At 39.2% G+C, this 14,602-nt stretch overlaps 1 protein-coding gene across 5 annotated transcripts in view; it reads left to right on the forward strand.

The window, feature by feature from the left end:
* Positions 1–14,602, forward strand: part of FARP1 (FERM, ARH/RhoGEF and pleckstrin domain protein 1) — a 239,662-nt gene that overhangs the window by 116,078 nt on the left and 108,982 nt on the right. The gene's annotated exons all lie outside the window — the stretch shown is intronic.

A 14,602-nucleotide genomic window follows, 5' to 3' on the forward strand; every position in this document is an offset into this window, starting at 1 on the left:
GAATAGAGTTACTTTTGTTTCTTTCATCTCAGAGAACTGGTTTCCTAATTCTGAAATGCATACTGAAGTGACATACTGTAGCTGAAAAGCTATATTTAGCTGCGAAATTGTTATTCAGTTGCTGCCTCAAATAGGAGGCACTGCCTGAGCAGAATATATGGTGCACTTTTGTGTTTTGCCAACCAGTGTTGCTGCAAGATAAATTTCATCAATTGCGAGTGACTTATAGTTGTCAGGAAGACAATACAAAGACCATTTAGATTATATTTAGAATTCAGTGATGTGTGCAAGTAGGATTCTATTGGTTTCCTTTCCACCCTACAAAGATAAAATATTTCTTTATTACTGATTTGCCAGCTTCATGCTTTGTACGATCTGTTAACTGAAAGCTTAAATGAGTGCCAGGATGATACTCTTTTGTCATTTGTTCCTGTGTTAAAATCTAGGACAAATCTGTGCAAGGAACTTAGTTGTATTTACATAGACAGGGTCTCCTGGGAAGGTTGAAAGGGCATGGGAACAAATGAACATACTGTACTTTTAAAAAAACTAAAATAAGTATCATATGGCATTTCTTCTTACTTTTAGAATACTTATGGAATTTGGAATATTTAAACTAGATTTGAAAGCAGTATATGAAAAGTACGAAGGATGAACTGTACATGGTATTTACCAGCATTTCTTGACCAAGATTTACATTTTTGTGAAAGGAGAAAACCATTGCCTATCTTTTTCCCATGGAACAGTTCCTGTGAAAGGATTATCATGTATTGCGCAGATCTTTGCATCTTAACACAAGTGAGAGAGTGTATGCTATATGCTGGGATGCATTTATAGTTAGGCATAGAGATGCAGCTTCTTAATGCTTTTAATGCCCTAAAGCTGAGCTGCTGCATCTCTTTAAGCCATCGGTCCAGTCCTGTTGACTGGTAGTTGTTGTACTCACCATACCTCACTCTCTGTGTGTGCTGCAGCTAGTGGTGAAGGCTTAGATTTAGACTTGGCTGCCTCTTCCGGTCACTGCATCTGAGTGGGCTCCCACCAGAGGTGGTGGGCCGCTAAACCATGAATCAGCTGTGTGGCTGGTAAATGAACCATGCCAAACCAGCACTTTGTGCCTGTCTGTACTCTCTCACCAACTCTCTCCCTCGTACACACCTCATTATATACAAAAGCAGAGCTTCTCCACCCAGCACCATGAACACCAATCAGCTTGCTGTGCCATTCATAAATATTCTTCTGCATTTCTCAACCATGTTAACCATGCAATTACAAACCATTATGCAAAACGCATTTACAGCGTTGAGTCACCATAGTAACACTAGTGGAAAACGAGAATCGTTCAGTTTGGGAGATTTCAGTAACGAAAACTTTTAATTTTTTTCAAAAAAGATAAATTGCTTGTAAAAACAGTTCTGACTTAAAAAAATTGTGTTGGAATGATTGCAGACCTTTGGGGAAAAAATCAGTGATGTTTTGGAAGGGAGATGGAGCAATATCATGATGTAGCATATCTTCTAATTGGCCTGGTGGAAGGGAACACTGGTATGTAATTGAATAGTGTAAGTTGTTTTGTGTATGTTTACGTATTCAGTTCTTTTCTATTTTTTAGTTTTGTGTTTCTAATGTACTTTACATATTCTTTAATAATTTCTATTAAAAAATGAAAACAAACCCAGTGTCATGCCTGTTGAATTTTGAAGTGTGGTACAACATACTTTTCAGTAGCTTTCCATGTTGTGTAAATATACTATAACCTTCTAAGTAAATGAGCTTCCAGTTTTTGGAAATAAATTAGGAGCATAATCCAAAGGAAATTCTTTGGGTTTTAAAATAACAGCCAAAGCCTTGCATGTGCTGCTGAACATGGCCATTGTTTTTGTTAGAGTGGTTACTTCTGCTGTTGCTTTACCATTATCATTATCTGCCTCAGCAAGATTGGCATGACAGTGCAACCCCTGTATCCGCAGGATCTGTATCCATGGTTTCACTTATCCATGGTTTGGTGCAGCCCTATATACAAGATGCAAGGATGCCCTCTTAGGGTTACGAGCTCTCCTTGTGGCTCTTGTCCTGTGCTCCTGTATGTTGTGTACAGGGTTCCCTTGTGTCTGCAGTTTCAGACATTCACAGTAGATCATGGAACTGATCCCCTGCAGATACAGAGGTCCTGCTGTTTAGTGCTTTTTGATGGTGCCCCCCTCCCACAGAGTTGTAAAAGGACTGACGTTTAGGAGATAACTGATGAGATTGGGATGGAGTTGATAGGAGTCATAAGATTAATATAGTTAGATGCCTGAAAATTAATTATGTGTTTCCTGTTTAGTCCAAAAAAAAAAAAAAATACAGCGAAAGCAGGCAGCATACTTTTAGTCTGTCCTTATGAAAGATTAAACCTCTTGTGGATTGCATCAAAGTATTAATAGAAAAATGAGGTGCATGTTTCTGGTTGGGTTGTATAATGTGGGGTACCATTTGTGTGCTTTTTAAAGACTTACAGCCTGATCCTGTATTATTTAGGAAAAATGTACCATATTGCATTCAGGGGCCCTCATGTCCAAGTGTGAATGAATCAGATTATAGCCCTATAGTACTATTCAAAATTTGTTTTCTAAAGAGCAAACCTCATTGACTAACTCTCAGGTAAATGTATATGGGACTGCATCCTTAATGCTTCAGTGATAAATAAACCCACCTTATTCTTTTCTCATTGGCAGTGATCAGGGATTTCTTTTGTTAGCTTTTCTGTTAACAAAATACTGTGCAGAGGAAAAGAGAGGGAAGAAGGCTTATTACAGTGGTGCCTTGATTTACGAACTTAATCTGTATTGGAACAGTGGCCGTAAGTCAGAATGTTCATAAGTCAAAGAATCACTTCCCATAGGAATGCATTGAAAACCGATTAATCCATTCCGGCTGAAGGAAAAAATACCCCCCCCCAAAAAATAAAACACTGCAAGTCCCACGCTAGGACTGCCAAAAAAAAAAAAAAAAACCAAACAAATCCAAAAATAAACACTGGAACAAGTCCCATGCTGGGACTGCCAAAAAAAAAAAAACACCAACACCACCACCACCACCACCACCACCACCAACAACAACAACAACAACAACAACAACAACAAAGCACAGAAACATACCCCCCCAGGCCAAACCTACCCTCCAAACACAACCCAGAACAACTTTTTTCAAAGAAAAAAAAAGCAGCACCTTACCGGTCTGAAGCCTCCCAGGGGTTCCCCACTGCCACTGATCACCGCCTTTGGAGGTCTCCCAGGGCTTCCCTGCCACCATGGAGGACCTCCCAGTGGCAGGGAAGCCCCTGGAGGCCTCTGAAGGTGGTGATGGCAGCTACGGCGGAAGCGTGGGAGACTGAGCCTCCCGTTCCCTAACCGTTGGGGCAAAAGAGCTAGAAAGAAGCAGCCTCTTCGCCACCAATGGTTAGGTTTTTTGAATTTCCCGCCCCTGTTCCCTGCATGTTTCTGTTCGTAAGTCAAAGCTCCAGCCGCAAGTCAAAGCAAAATTTTGTGGCCCGAGATGTTTGTAAGTCAAATTGTTCGTAGGTTAGGGTGTTCGTAAGTCAAGGCACCACTGTACTATGGCATGTGGTTTGCAAATTATTTTTGCACTGCTACAAGCTTCAGTGAGCTGATATCTTAGTATTAAAATCCATGTGTGAATACAGGAATATGGATAGATTCTAGATTTGTTGAAGAAATGGACATACAAATTTACAGATCATTTGTTTTTTCCCCCCCTAACTGCTAGTTCATGCTGCTTGGTACATTAATATTTTCAAGGAGTGTATGTGAAAATGATGGTGTGTACAGATTTTTCAGTAAGATGAACAAATATAATGGTTGTTGTAGGTTTTTCGGGCTCTTTGGCCGTGTTATGAAGGTTGTTCTTCCTAACGTTTCGACAGTCTCTGTGGCTGGCATCTTCAGAGGACAAATATAATCTGTACATTTGCTGGGGTGACCATTGTCTGTGTGTCCATAGTTGTCTTCTTTAATCAAGAGATCATATCAGGATTCTAAAATAACACTTCACCCAGAAAGGAATCTGCAGAAAACACCTCTTCTGGTTTCCTCCACTGGAAGCATTGCCTGAGCAGAATTCCATTCCTGTGCACATGGGATCCAATCTAGAACTCCAAAGCTATCAGTAATTTTATTAAAATATAAGCAGCAACCGACATCTGATATTGCTACTGCTCACTTTAGCTATCTGCTAATAAAAATGAAGTGCTTTTACAGTGGGTGTGAAGTATAGGTGTGAAACATGGTTTTATTTATTTATTTTGCAACAAATACCCTCAGAACTTTGATGTTATCTGTCTACAGGCATTTCAGGAAGCTTTTGTTTGATTAGAATTTTCCCCTGTTTATAGGAAGTAGATTGTCAATTTTTTTAAAGCTTCGAACAGTTTAGCAAATATTTATCTTGGATTTTCATTCTAGGTTAGAAGTGATTACATGAAGGTGACTGTGTGTGTTCTTGTGCCCTCCCCGTGTGCAAGTGGATGTTGAAGGGGCCAGTGGGGTTAGTTATCACAAAGCACTGGAGAAATCAGTGCAACAAACACAGAACTTTATTCATGAACTCTATAAAGCAGCTGGTTGACACTGGTGTTTTTGTTTCTAAAACTTCCCTCTATCTCTCAGGTCTTTTACATTGGAGTTTTTTGAGCCCAAGTTCTCTAGCTGTTTCTCTCCACCTCCAGTCTCTTAGTGGCATTGATACCTCTCATGTTCTTCTGTAAGTGCAGAAATCTTGGTCCATTTCCCTTTATCTCTTAAACTGGTGTTCCTTTCTCCAGCAATGGATCCAGGGCTAGATGTCTTCAGTGTGGGCCCAGTGAGCTTCCTTGTGGGAGGCTAGAGGTCAAGTTGATCCAAAAGCCCCCTGGTCCTGCTGTGGCAGATTTAACTAGATGCTTCAGTTTTTTTGTGTATGTGTGTTTGTTTTGTTTTTGTTAGTTTAGGTATGAGTGCAGTATAGTCATAATAAGGAGAGGACCTCTGGAACAACTGTTTAATGTCCCAGAGAAAGGCTTAGAAAGGATTGGTATTGGTCATTGAAGAAATGGAGATTCTAATTAGTTTTATATTTAATGTGAGATCTTAGTTTGGTGTTTACCAAACTAGATCTCAAGGGGAGGGGGACTGTTAATCAAGTACTACTTTTAGATAAAAGTTTAAAGTGGGCAAAAGAGTTGTTGACATGTGGATTGGACAAGGGCCTCTCTTCCCAAACTGGAAGTTCTCATGTCAGCCCATACCTCTTTCTCTCTCCCCCCCCCCACACTTCACTCTCCTCCTCTTTGCTGATTGTTTCTTCCTCTCCTTCCGTTCCGAAGGTTTCCCTGTCTTTCCCACCTTTAGAGGCTCCTGGGATCCCCATAGCCGCTATAGCAGCTCCCGCTGAACGCTCATCCGATCTTGGGTAGTTCCCAGGTGAGGAATGCAAGACGTAATCCCTCTGGTTGGCTAACACTTGAATGGGTTGTGAAAGGTGCCAAGGTCGACCTTTGCCATGTGCCTACTGTCTCCTGCTCACAGGGACATTGAGAGTTTCAAAAAAGTCTGTTAGTTCCAAACAAGAAAATGTTTATTTTTCCTTGCCTTTTCTGGTGCAAAATTAAACTGTCCTTAGACTGCCATTCGAGGACCAGAACTTGAAAAGGTTGCTTTTTTAGGGATACAGTTCCCAGATTGTTGGAGCTACCATGGCCACATGGAAATTTCTGGGGGCTTTATAATAGAGGAGGGGAGAACACTTTCCCATGCTCCGTGTAGGACACCCCTAGATTTTTTTACTGCAATTTCCAGCAGTCCTCCTTGACATGGCCCGTACTCCAGGACTATAGGAAGTCTACTATGGGCACCATTTTTGAAAAAGCTGACATATAATTGTTTTTCTATTTGTGGCGTTTGACCCCTGAGAACATACAGTGTGTTAGTTATAATAATGTAACTTCTGTTGTCTTGATTTCCTCTAAATTAAATGGCATAATAGTCAGAGGGGGTGCTGATGCATATTAAACTCTTGTTTGTAGTACTTGTGCTAGTGACGTTGAGTATGCTAAAAAAAGCATTTTAAATTTTTTTAACAAATCAAGTGTCATTAATTAACCAACGTTTTTTGGAAATGGCCCTTGCTTTCTTATTTTTCATTAAAAGTTGTTCTTTAGATGTTTGTTATTCCAACTCTGTGAAATCCATGTAACTAATAAAATGTGAAATAGCACAAATGGAGTACAAAATTGCAACCAAATAATACAATAAAACTCTGGCTGAAATCTAGGGGTAAGTCACAGCTAGCATAGGCCTATTGAATCAGTGAGGATTTTGGTAAGTTAAATCTTCTACAAGTTTCATTGATTCACTGGGCTTGTTCTAATTGTGACATACTACTGAAATCCAAATAATATAAAGGGATTATTGTATCTTTTTTTTATTTTTGCTTTTAATATTGCTCTTATTTGTAAGTTTTAATATATTTGTTTAATTATTTTTAAATGTTATACTAATGTATTTAATTGTTAACATTGTTCATTTTAGTACTCAATCCATCATCATAAGCATAAGCATGATCATTATTCATGATCATAATTCAACATGGTCATGCTAAAACTGGGGACCCTTAGAAAAGAAACCAAAGGTTTGATTTTTGGTGCACAAGAACAAGCACTCCAAACCAACGTGATGAAAGCTAAGATACAAGGAGTTAGTGCTAACAGCAAATGTGACTTTGCCAAGAAAAAGATGAAACTGTGTCATACTTCATATGTGAATGTCCAAAGATTGCACAAACAGATTACAAATAGATAGAGTGGCAAACTTAGTGCATTGGTCACGATGCAAAAATATAACTTGCTGGCCTCCAAAAACCCATGGGAACATCATTTAGAGGAGGTGTCAGGAAATGACAAAGTCGAGATCTTGTGGGATTTCCAAACGGACAGATACCTTGAACATAACACACCAGACATAGTAGTACTGTAATAGAATGAAGAAATGTCCGGATCATTGACATTGCAATTCCAGAGGATTCCAGAGTTGAAAATAAAGAACTGGAAAAACTGACAAAGTACAGAGACCTGGCCATTGAAACATCTCACCTCTGGAAGAAACACACACCAGTGGTCTCCGTAGTCACTGGGGCTTTGGGAACAATATCAAGAAATTTCACACAGTACTATAAGCAATTGCAGGTCTCAGAAGTCACACCATCAGAGCTACAAAAATCGGCAATATTAGGAACAGCATACATACTGTGTTGATATTTAACAGATACTTAGGTTTTTGATTAAAACTTATATCTTTTATATAATGCCAGTCAATGTTTTTATAATTTTGTTTGATTGCGTGTGGAGTTTTTGATGATGATGATGATAAACTTTAGAGTAATTTTAGAATTGTGTAACAGTAATTGTAATCTGTGTGATAGTTATTTAGTCTCTCAGTTGTCAGAAGTAATGAAGACAGTTCTAAGTAAGCTATCCTATAATAATACGGGTGAACAGCTGTACAAAAGAAGAAAAGGAATTGTAACACTAAAGAAAGTCAAGCTGTGCTTTGAAGCTTGGAACGGAAGTCTGTATTTATTGACAGGATTATGACATTTGTTTACTCTGTGAATGAATTTTATATCCTCCTTGTATGTCAGAATTTGGCAGTACAAGGAATAGAGAGTAACTCAGCTGCAAACCCAAATCTAAAGAATCAGACTGTGCCTCTGATGTCAGATTTGATTATACAGTGGTGCCCCACATAGCGACGATAATCCGTTCCGGAAAAATCGTCGCTATCCGGATTCGTCGCTATGCGAAAAGAAAAAGCCCATAAGAACGCATTAAATCCTGTTTAATGCGTTCCTATGGGCTTAAAACACACCGTTATGCGAAAATCCTCCATACGGCCGCCATTTTCGCTGCCTGATATGCGAAGAATAGGTATGAAAACACTGCGGGCAGCCATTTTTTCCCCGGCAGCCATTTTGGAACCGCCGGTCAGCTGTTTTTAAAACATCGCTATGCGAAAATCAGTAAGCAAAACAGCTTACCGATTATCGCAAATCGATTTTTTGCCATTAAAAAGATCGCAATGTGATTGCAAAAAACAAATCGCTATGCAGATTCTTCGTTAAACGGGGCGCTCGTTAAGCGAGGCATCACTGTAATTCCATTTCATCATTGAATTCATTGGGATTTACTTCTGTATATTGACATGTTGAAGCTATTTTGTTCTGGTACAGAAAGAATGTGGCTTAGATATTTGATGATACAGACATATTTTGGTAAACTGCTCTTAGCAGCTAACCCATGCCTCACTGTTTCCAAGCTGTGTTTTGGTGTGTGTAAGAAAGCACACTTGTTTCTTTCTATTGCTTACATTGCATTTTAGAAGACATTTATAATTTGTGATTCTGGATATTTTCAATTTCCAGTTTCAGATATTTGCAGATTGTGAATTTAGTGATGTGGTTTTTATGTAGATCGATAGGTGCCTTGAGTTCTTGTAAGAAAGAGCAAGGTATAAATTAGATCATTATCATGTCACCATCATGATCGTAGCATGAGCAAATGATCAGCACACTGGGACCACATATCCACTGTAGCCTGACAAGACTGGCACTGCCTCTCGGCTGTATCTTCCCGGCTGTGCTGCTGTAAGTAATTTGTGAACTCAGGGTAATGGGCCAGCAATGACATTTAGTGAACTCAGATTAAAAACTCACCTTTTGGACTTCTGGAATCCCTGGCTTTGTTGAGTAACTTTCCAGACCTAACTCAAAGGAGGCAGGCGCTGTGAGGCTCATGTTGGGAGTTTTCTGACTCAAAAGTTCTTGACTGAAGAAGGGTTTCAGAACCCCAGTCAAAGAGTTCTATGGTTTATAATACTGGCTCTCCTAGCTCAGCTGTTCCCTCTCCCTCTGAGTCAATGTCAAGGCCCTCTCTGGTAGTTTGCTTCATGGCAGAGGTAATATGAAGAGATGTGCATTTTAATGTTTAGTTTTCTTCACTTTTTTTCAAGCCATGGCATATGGATTATTTTCAGACTGAAGCCTTTTGTAATAACTTAGAACACAGTCCTGAGAATTTCACTTTAAAATCAGCCTTAAAGATGTGTAACATAAACAAATACAAATATCTATTTACCCAAGCCCTATGGAACTCAAAGGAATTTGCTTTGGAGTAGACAGGTAGAGTAGTGGATTAGGCTGTTAATTATCTAATGTACTTAAAGATTCTATTTCTATATATGGCTGAAAATCTGTCCTCTCATGACACCACTTGCACCTGATAATATCATGCTGTTTCTTGCACTTTGTTCCTTGATTTAGGAATAAAGGAGGAAGCCAAGGAAAAAAGGGCCTGTTCTTTGTTTATTTAAACTTCTCCACTGCCTGGATCATATTCACACATTTTCTCTATTCATTTAGCAAATTAATACTGGAAGTGCTCTATTTTAGTTACACTGACTCTCTGTGTAAGAGATAGGTTAAGAATTGGCAAGTAAGGCTCTTGTACATCTTAAAGAAAACATGATGCTTCAAAGGGCATGGCCCAGTTTGTTTGTACATCTATAGCATCTATATACGTATCATTTGACATGATAAACTCTCTAAGTGGTTTACACTAAAATATGGTATAAAAACAATTAAAACAACTTAGAAATATAACAAATGAATGAACAACATACTAACAATAAAAAGAGAAGTATCATCAGGTTGGACCTTCTGCAGAAACATGTATGTTTCCAGCAGGCATTCAAAATAGAAAGCACAGAGAGAGAGAGCAACTGTTTTCAGGCCTACCTTTGTGATATTCCATGATGTCATTTCGTTTGTTGTAGAAAAATCACTGTTATAAATCTCTGAGGTTCAATGGGCATGTATAGGGAAAGGCATTCTGATAGGTATTGTGGTCCCATATTTCTTAGGACTTTGTGCATCAATAAAGAAACCTTGAATATGGTTCAGTATCTAACAACAACCAGTGCAGTCTCACCCTCCCCAAATAGGTTTAATGTGTATACAGTGGTGCCTCGCTTGATGACGTTAATCTATTCCAGCGAAATCGTCATCAAGTGGGGGGGAAAACCCATTGAAACGCATTGAAAACCACTCAATGCGTTCCAATGGGCTAAATACGTAATCGTCCAGCGAAGATACTCCATAGGGCGGCCATTTTCCAGTGCCTGTCTTGTGAAAAAGCCTTCCTGAAAACAGCGGGGAGCCATTTTGCACAGCAGGCGGCCATTTTGAGAGCCGCCAATCAGCTGTTTTCAGATCATCATAATGCGAAGAATTGGTTCCCGAAGCAGGAAACCGATCGTAAAGCGATTTTTCCCATTAAAACATCGTTTTGCGATCGCAAAAGTGATCACAAAAACCTCATCGTCAAACGGATTCATCGTTTAACGAGGTAATCGTTAAGCAAGGCACCACTGTACAGTTTTTTGCTGTACTACTGCATGCTACACTAGAGGCAGCTTCTGAGCTAGCATACAAGCAGCCCCAATAAAGTTCATTAAAATAGTTCAATTTATATGTATCACAATAACAACAGCATCCTTGTCTGAGAATGGGTATCAGCAAGGGTAATGATTGCTTGAAGGTGCAGTGGAGACCACGGATCAAGCAAAGAGTTTGTTTCTCTTTTACAAATGGCTTATACTCTTGGCACCTCCCTTATATTTTTAGGATGGTAGTGCCATATCATTTAGAAAAAGTTCTATTTATATGAATTTGTTAATCTTTTGACATCTTTTCTGTAGCACTGCTTGAAGTAAAAGGAATGGAGATGTATAATACCTAATACTATATTTAGCTTTTTAAGTCAGCGTTTAGCTCAGTCAGCTTTGAGGCCAGTAGTCCACATTAATGCCCCAGAAAGTGTTGAAAATGTGATGTTGAATGAATATTTGTACTGTATATGCAGAGAAGCAATTCATTTTGTTAAAGAAATTCAAACTGGACTGAGCTGTCAATGCAGCACACTTTGACTGTAATACAAAAACTGCTGATGTTGCATTCCCTACCCAGAAACTATGTGTGCATACATATTCATTCCAGTCTATTCATACCAGCATCACACTTTCCTGTTCATATGTTCAAAATATACATCTAGACTTGTGAACTCTTGCTGAGATGTGTTAGAATTTGTATGAGCTGCCTTTCATACAGTCTTTCTTCTTTCCGCCAATTCCTCGTCTTTGCTTTCTCTCTGTAGGTAGCCAGTCCTTTGAGCAGAAGAGAGGTGCCTCAACCTGAAATTTGGGGATAAAGCATTTCCCCCTCTACATCATGAGGTGCCCCTGTGTGCATCAGCATGCCCCACTTTGGTTTCTTTTCTTAATCTTTATGCCGCCTCTGTCTTGCTGACCATCTTCTGTGGTACATGTATGTCACTGCTGCTAACTTCAGGGTTCACTGTACTTAGAGTAGACTCTGAAATGCCCAAAACCTACTAGTCAAGAATAATTCAGATCCAGTTAACTTCGGTGGATCTACTTTAGGAAGGACTAGCGTTACATTTAGCCCATGGTCTTAAGTCAGTTTATAAACTGGACCAATTTCCTTCTGGTTGGCAATGTTGATGCTGACACTATTTTAGTTCATATCTTCCAGGCCAGAAACTAAATTAAAATATGCTTCAGGATTATAGATGCCTAACATGATTTAATTCATTCCAGTTCATCCTACCTGGCAGATTTGTCCCCTGCATTCTCTTCAGTCTACAACATCCCTTTAGCAAGAAAGCCTTCTGAATGTCTTAAGTTATACAGGACTTGGAAAATTATGCTGGTTGGTGGTAAAAAGACACTTCAGGCTACCAAATAAGCTGGCTGTGGACATAATAGTCCCATTGTTTTGCCCGTGGAAACCATAATATAAACTTTGAATAAACATTGTGTATGTAGGTGTGTGTTTTCTAAGCAAGTTGTTTTCCCCCCTTCCTTGTTTGCTTTTAATACATCCTGGCAGTAGTTCTCTTTAAATAGGAATCTGTTTGTTTTGTGAAATATTGCTGAGGTGTGTTGAAATTTGTATGAACCACCTGTAAGCTTCCTATTCTAACTTGTTTTAAGCTAGAGCTTGGAATATTAGGTATTAAAATTAATTCATTAGAGTTAGATGTTAGAAACTGGAATAGTCATTCATTGTTCTTGACATTAAAAAATGAGAATGTTTAACTCATTGAATTAGCAGTAGTAACTTGTCACTTAAAAAGTTTGTTCTGAAATAAGTAGTGAGATATATAGCATTCCTTCCTTCACTGTTGGCATAAAGAAAAAACACACTTCCAGCCCCAGAAATAGCCTAGAATCCCCCCAGGTTGACTTCTGGGACTGAAAAAGGAGAAGAAGAAAAAGCAAAAGAGATGCCACCCCATCTAGAACATGAGGATAACTTTTCCAAAGCAAGTTCACTTTTTCCCCTTTCCTTCCTTTCCACTGAAACTAGTTTTGTTACTCCTGGGACTCTTAAGTTCTTTGCATTAATGACAAGACTTTGGTGCAAGCCTGATGTACTGTAGTAGACATCCTGACCCATGAAAGCTAGTAATTGTATGATTCCTTTAGTGGTCTATACTCTAGAAGTATCATCTATTCTCCCATCAGTTTTGTTAATTAGCTCGTACCAGGACTGAGTTTTTGGCCTTGATTTTTTCTTCTTCTCTCATACAGATAAAACACAGGTGGCAAAGCCTTCTAATTAACAGGCAATTTCTCCATCTCTACTTGCCTGCTCATTCTGGGTACAAGCTAACAAGCCTGCATTTAAAAAGGCATTGTCCTTCCCCCCCCCCCCAATTTTCCAGTCTCTTTACAGCTCCTGCCCTTGCACAGCTGTTTGAGGTCACAGCAACTTGTTTCTAACACTTGCACCCCTTTTATGGGACAGTCCCCATCACTGAAAATAAACTACTATTTCTAATCTCTCCTGGAAAAATGAAATTCACTTTTGAAAGTGCTTAAAAACTAACTGGCTGTGTATAGCGCAGTGATTCCGAAACTTGGGTTATAGATCCCAGAAAGCTTAACCATTGGATATATTGGTCAAGGCTTCTGGGAGTTGTAATTCAAAATGCCTGGGAATGAGTCTAAAGGGAGTCATATTTTCACATCAAGTATGTCTGCCTTGGATGAAGGCATCAAAAAGCATGGGCAGTAGATAGAATCAGTTGGTCTAGTCACATGCCATCTTTTGTTTTTCTGTTTTGTTGCTGGTTGAAGTCGGGCATCTACGTTGGCTTTCATGTGATGTTTATGGTTCTGCTTCACTACTATATCTTGACAATAATTTAAGTTGCCCCTAGGGCTGGGATGAAAAGGAGAGATGATACAATATGTAAATTTATAAAAATTTATTTCCTAGTGGTTCTTTTCTGTAGGAAAGGTTTTTAATAGGATGGAAATGGATTATCCTTCTCAGGAAAAGTATATTTTCAGATTCAAATAGCAGATTGGTGCAGTCACTTGTTCAGCTAATTGAAACCTCCTCTGCATAATCTTATTATAGAAACAGTTTGCTTTGAACAGAAACAAATACAATGCAAAACAAGTGTTAAGGAATACTTAAACAAGCCCTGGATTAAATGTTTGACAGCAAATGCTGTTTATGGGATAGATCGGTGGTTCCCAGCCTTGGACTGCAATTCCCAGAAGCCTTCACCATCGGCAGTACCGGCTAGTTGGGAGTTGTAGTCCAAGAACATTTGGGCTACCCTGCGTTGGGACCCCCATGGGCTAGATGAAATGCTACACATAAGATAGCGCCAGCACCCTCTTCTGGTCTGCACCCAGGAAGGAATGCTTAAGAGGGTTTCTCAGATATCCAGAGCAGGTTTTTAGAGCACACGGGGTATTTGCAGGAGAGGCGAGATTGCTTCCTCCTTCTGCATCGTGTGGAAGCTGCTTCTACTCACATAGATTGTCCAATCCTATCTGTTTCACTGGAACTTCTTGTCTTTGCAAATTGTTCTGGTCATTTCTTGGGCTATTACAACACTATTCTGAAATTCATAGAGGCTAAATATGGGGTGATCCTTGGGTTTTCTAATCACTGCTTGGAGGTGGTAATCTTTCTCTCTTTTTTTAAGGACTGCAGATCCCAATAGCTCTCAAGGCACTAGGGCCAGGGGTGCTGATGGCTGAGGAGTTCTAGTTCTTTTGCCAAGTTCTGTTTCTAAAATAATTTTGTGCCAGACTGAAATATGCTCAAGTCGTGGAAGAAGGAAGGAAGAATAGCTTTGAAAACAATCTAGTGTGAAATGTATTTTCTCTAGAGCAGATGCCTCGAAGGAATCTAAGGAGATCAAAAGAGCAGGGTCTTTGCTGCTTTAGAAAATCTTTAGAAATTATCACATGGCAGCTGGCAGCTGCTCTTAAGCAGCAAAAGCAGCAGGAGGAATGGAGATCTGTGAGCCGAGAGAATATTTAGGACAAAACCCCCAATCCTGAATGGGATATATATTTAATTGATCTGAATCAAATTTACTTCCATGTGTAAATAGGATCAACATACTCATTATAGCTAAGCATCTGTTCTATCAAGAAATTTGGCTAAAATAGGCATAAAAAATAAA

Source organism: Pogona vitticeps, chromosome 3 (assembly GCF_051106095.1).
Source record: "Pogona vitticeps strain Pit_001003342236 chromosome 3, PviZW2.1, whole genome shotgun sequence".
Lineage (NCBI taxonomy): Eukaryota > Metazoa > Chordata > Lepidosauria > Squamata > Agamidae > Pogona > Pogona vitticeps.